This window comes from Panicum virgatum, chromosome 9N (assembly GCF_016808335.1).
Source record: "Panicum virgatum strain AP13 chromosome 9N, P.virgatum_v5, whole genome shotgun sequence".
In the NCBI taxonomy this organism is placed as follows: Eukaryota; Viridiplantae; Streptophyta; class Magnoliopsida; order Poales; family Poaceae; genus Panicum; species Panicum virgatum.
In genome coordinates, this window is record NC_053153.1 from 19,468,549 (window position 1) to 19,474,548 (window position 6,000).

A 6,000-nucleotide genomic window follows, 5' to 3' on the forward strand; every position below is an offset into this window, starting at 1 on the left:
AACAAGGGCCTTTCAATCTCCCCCATTTTGGTAATTGATGACAACTCTACAAAGATATGGAAATTAAGCATATTCCAAGCTAGCACTTCACACACGTGTAAATATCTAACTTGGTTTGGATTTTATATTTCTTATCCACCATTAAGACTACTTGTAAAAGATTGGATAAGCACCATAAAAATCCGACTTGGTAGTGATAACTCCCCCTACATGTGTGCTCAAGAGATTTGGTTTTAAACTCACACACATGCATAAATATGAAATTTGTGGGATTGTTATCATTACTAAGTGATGCTAAGGTATATAGGATAAACCTTTGAAGCGTGATACCAATTGGAGTTGCATCCTTGAAGTTCATTTCTTAGCATCAATGGGTAACTAGACATGCATCAAAAACTCAAGATACCTCATGAGATCAATATTATTAGCAAGGCTCTTGATTTACATGTAAAAATAACATGTCTAGCTACAATCTATGCATGCTATTTATCAAATCATTAATCAAGTCTATGATTAGCATACATCACACATAAGCATTGCATATATAAATTTTAGAACTTATGCAAATGCAAGCAAGCACATGAATATGCACATATCAAATGCAAACAACAAAGTTCATGAGCTTGCTCCCCCTACTTGTGTGCTCCTCTTGTCCAAGAATATTGATCCTCCTCAATATTGCTCCTCATGATCCATGTCCATGCTCGCACTCTCATCTCATCTCCCCCTTTGTCATCCAAGGATAATTCAAATCTTTGTTCATTCGTCTCCCCCTTTGTCATCAATGACCATAAAAAGGACCGAAACCACATGAAATTTGCCATGTGAAGATCAATGGCAACAACTTGAAGTTGTACCTCTTGTACTTGTAGGGTTACCACTTGAATACCCCTTGTAGGCAATCATATGAAGCGCTTGTGGTTTGATACAAAGAGTTGGACTTGGGTAGATGGTTGAGTCTTGAATCTTCATTTTTGATGGACACTTTCAATTTGATTGGAATTGACACCACTTGTAACAACAACATGTGGAAGCATGAAGACCACCTTAAAATGCCACATGTAGGACACTAGTAGGATCCTTGACCTTGATACCTTGTAGTGGGGCTCCTCCCCCTATGTCAAAGTGTTTGTCAATCTACTTGAATCTTGAGCTCTTCTTGATGTGGGTAGCTTTCTTGATTTGAATTGATCACTTAAAATTGAGGATCACTTGTGGAACCACCATTGTTGCACTAGATCTACTTGAATGAATACCACTTGTATGACCATGTATATCACTTGTAGAGATACAATGATATACCTTTTGTTGAATCTAGTATCACTTGTAAAATCATGATGGACCACTTTGTTGAATTTGACATTGATAATCAATTCTTGAACTAGATTATTTCCATGAGCTTCTTTCTCTTTGACTTGATCTCGGCTACTTGCCCAAATAATTCAACTCGGTTTGAACCAATGACAAGCTTCTTCACACCTCATTCTAAGGGTTATCTTGACAATGTTGAGTTAAACACTTGAAAGCTCATTTTCTAGATCAACTATTTGGGTTTACTAGCTCATGAACATGTTATATATTACAACTAGATCATATCAAGCATAGAAGCAATAGTGAAATCATAAAACATTTAAAATTATTTTATTTTTCATGAATGATCACTATATATGACTATATGCACTAATCATGTTCTTAGCATAGTATGAATGCATATGTCAAGCAATTTCACCTTGCTATGTTGGAGTAGAGAATAGTCATTAGATTCTAATTTAGCTCTCCAACTAGCATCATGGAGTCCAATTATAATAGCTTGGTGAAGACAATGAATACCAATATGAAAACCATTCTTCACCCTTATGAATTGAGAATTATTTATGATCAAGTGCGCTATCTTGTTTGGGGTTTGGCTTGTTTCTTCTTTTTGATCTTTGCTTGCTTGAGAGAATACCACTTGAATATACTTGAACTATCATGAATCTCTCTTATGTTAGGTGTTGCTTGCTTTTCTTGATCAATCCATTTGATAGCTTCAACTAAGCATCTCCAATGACTCTAGATTACCACTTCCATGTCGGCCTTCCAAGCACCTTGCTTGTCCATCCCACTCTTGGGCGGCCTGGCCCCTCTCCAGGGAGAAGTGATCTCTCCAAGAACCATTCTTGACACTCACTTGAATGACTTTGATTGATTGATCAAACTATGGACTTGTCATGATGAAAAAATTTCACATCTTTCTTTAAGTCATTTTCTTTCTTCTTGAGCTTGCTCTTGATCTTTCAATTGAGAGTCAAATGTGTGCCAAGTACACACCACAATCAAATGGCCTTATACCTAATACTAGTTATGCTTCTTGCTCCTCTCAAATCCAAACCTAGTTTCCTCAACCATTTGTAAAGATGATTCCAACTTGAGGACCTTTCAATTTAAGTGACTCAAGATCAATCCAATATTTGTCACTTTTCTGGCAGATTTTGTACCTCTCAAAGAATATATCATATCTCTTAGAGTACAAGTTGAATTACCATAAAATTTTGTGGAGATGTGTGACACTAAGTCATATAGCAGCCATAAAAATTTGAGCTTCCAAACATTTCTAGATTGCTACCAGATTTTGACAGAGCTAAGATTGTTTCTGGGCAGATTCAACTTATCTCAGGCGGACCGTCCGCGGTATACTGGCGGACCGTCCGCACCTGCTTCACTTATCATCCAATTACTCCGATGCACAAGCGTCGGACTGACTGAAGCCTACCGGACCGTCCGCGGATACTTGGCGGACTGTCCACGCTTGCTTAGTGGATACATCATCGGTGTAACAGAAACTTATCGGTGCATCTGGCGGACCACCCGCGGTACATGGCGGACTGTCCGCGCTGCAATTTTCTGCTGATCAGAGCCTCTGGTGAAAAACTTCATGAATGGCGGACCGTCCGCCTCTTACACGCGGACCGTCCGCGCTACCAAATTTCAGACAGCCTAGAATTTTGCCAACTTTCACAATTTCAACTTTGAATTGGGATTATTGCTCAAATAAAATTCCAAAAATCTCAAAACTAGCATGAACACCATCCAAAAACTCATAGGACTGAGTAAGAATGAGAAATCAAAAATATATCAAGTAAAATCAAGGAAACTCATAAATAGCCCATAAAAACTTTGAAAAATCAAAAATTTGAAGCAAAGAGTGCACATAAGAACCAAATGTCATATGTACTAGTTTTCAAGCCACATTTGAGAAGTAAATAACATTTAGCTCATTTTTCAATTTGCAAAATGATTTTTCATTCAAAAGCAAGGTTTAACACAAATAAGTTTGCATGCCATCAAATATTTCCAATGAATTTCTCACAACTAGAATAAGATACTTGTATGTTGTAGCACTTGGACTTCATTGTTTTGACTTGGCATTGGGTTGTATATATGCAAAGAAAACTTCAATTCCTTGAATCAATCATAAGATCAAAAATATGAATTTTATTTGAATCAAGCCTCCAATGCCCTTTGGTACCTACACACATTCATCCACATTTTGATGGTACCCAAACTAGGTTGGGTCCTCTCAAGTTAGGAGCAACATACTTTGGCAATGCCTTAGTATGAATAGCGGAATGTTTTGCAATAGTAATAAATGAGGTACCATTACCATCTTTTCTAAGCATAATATTTGCATCAATTGAAATAGGCTTAGAATTGTTACCTAAGGGACATGAATAAGCCATGTGTCCCCTTTCCCGGCATAAGTAGCATATTCTCTTTTGTTGAGCCTTTTCTTCCTTATTCATTTGATACTTCTCATTGCCTTGCTTCTAATTGTTTGCTTGAGCCTTCTTCTCAAGCTTGTTTGGGCAACCCGAAGCTAGGTGACCCAATATTGCACAACTATAGCACTTGATGTGAGCATGTTGATTCTTCTCTTGAATCTTGTTCTTGCTCAACATCTTGGCATTTTGAATATGAGTTGGATGCCTTGATCTTGCCTTGCCACTCCTTCTTGTTCTCTTTTTCATCATCTTCAAGTCATCAACTTGATCATCATGATTGATCTTGACTTGAGGTTGGGGTGTCTTCTCTTGCTCAACTTGTGGCTTTGATTGAGGTTCTTGTTGCTTCACCAATTGCTTGGTTGGGCACATTGAGGTGAGGTGACCCCAAGTGCGGCACTTGAATCATTTGACATGTATAAGCTTCTCTTCTTCCTTCTTCAACTTGAGCTTTTCTTTGTTGGGACAACCAATTGCAAAATGTCCCATCTCATGGCATTGAAAGCACATGAAATGAGATAGCTTCATTTCTTCTTACTTCTTCATCTTCCTATTATATTTATTCTTACCCCATTTCTTGCCTTTGGCTTTGCTCTTGTTGGAACCAATGCCACTCATGTCACCGAAGCTTCTTTGATTTTTTATTATGCTTTCAAGGGTGACTGTTGATTTTGTCCACCTCTATATCTTGTTGCTCAAATACTTCACTTTATTTTTAAGTTCATTGTACTCCTTCAAGAATTTAGTCTCACAAAACATAGAAGTAGTACAAGCATATAATTGTGAAAAACATGGCATAGATAATAGATCATCACATGAGGTGGATACATGCTTCTTGCCTACATCACAAGGGTTAGCAATATTTTCAATTGACCCTTTGACCCATGTGATGAGCTTTCACTAGTTTTAATTCTTTTACTAGAAAATTTGTTAGTGAGTAAAGCATGGTCTAGTACAAAATTCTCATGAGCAACACTAAGCTCCTCATGAGTCAATTTTAGCACCTCATGTGAACAACTCATGACATAAAGTAGATTCTTTTTTTGTCCACATGTGTCTTTGAGAAAGGAATTTTCTTTTTCCAATTTGGTTGTTTTGGCTAATACTTTCTCAAATAATTTGGTCATGCTACCATGTCTACTCAAGAGCTCATCATATGAATTAAGATCAATCACATTGCAATTTGATATCTTTGTGTCACCTTGTGACATGAAGCAATGTGGCGATGGAGATGAGCTTGACATAACAATATCATCCGTGCATGAGCCAACTTGATCATCAAGTGTGCTTGGAGTAGAATCATAATTTGCAACACTTGAATTATCATCATCAATCATGTCAAGTGAACTTGTTGTAGATTGATTATCATCATCATCACTTGACCATGAGGTGGAGCAATCTCCCACAACCACCATGTCATGGATGTGCTCACCATCCTCATGCACTTCCTCCTTGGTCTTATAATCATCATGATCATCGGAGGCCGCCCCATATATCTCATTTAGATAACTCCAAATCTCATGGGCGGTTTCCTTGTTCATGATCTCACCAAGAATGCAATTATGCAAAGATCTAAACAAGATGTTAGTAGCTTGTATGTCTAGATCTAGACATTTCTCTTGTGTTGGAGTTAGATTTTCTTCATCTAACACATGAGAAAAACCTACATCCACCATCCACCACATTTGAGGGCAAATAAATTTAAAATTGCATATCATCCAATTTTTCCACCGTACAAAGTGTGTGCCATCAAAAATATGTGGACACTCAACATCTAGCCCATAAGTCGCTATCCTCTCGGGTCGGTAAGGACCACAAATGAGAGACCTCAACTCTGATACCATTTGTAGGGTCGAGATGACGGATTAGAGGGGGGGGTGAATAGTCATTTCTAAAACTAATTGCGCCGGCTAACCGAAACTTATGCGGAATTGATATTATTCGCTTAGCCAAGACTTCACCCATCTAACTATGACTCTAAGGTACCTCCAAAAAGATCCTACACAAAACAAATGGAGTGCCAAGCTAGCAAGAGCTCTCTTTTCAATTCTAATGCCAAGCCACACAAGCCTAAGCACTAGTACTTCACAAACAAGGGGAGCTCCTACACAATTCTAATGAGCAAAAGCAAAAAACCAAACCTAAGCTCACTAGATGCTCAAGGACAAGGATACACAATCCAAACCCAAGAGCTCAACTTGCTTAGCTACACAATCTAAGCAAGAGCAACTAATTAAAC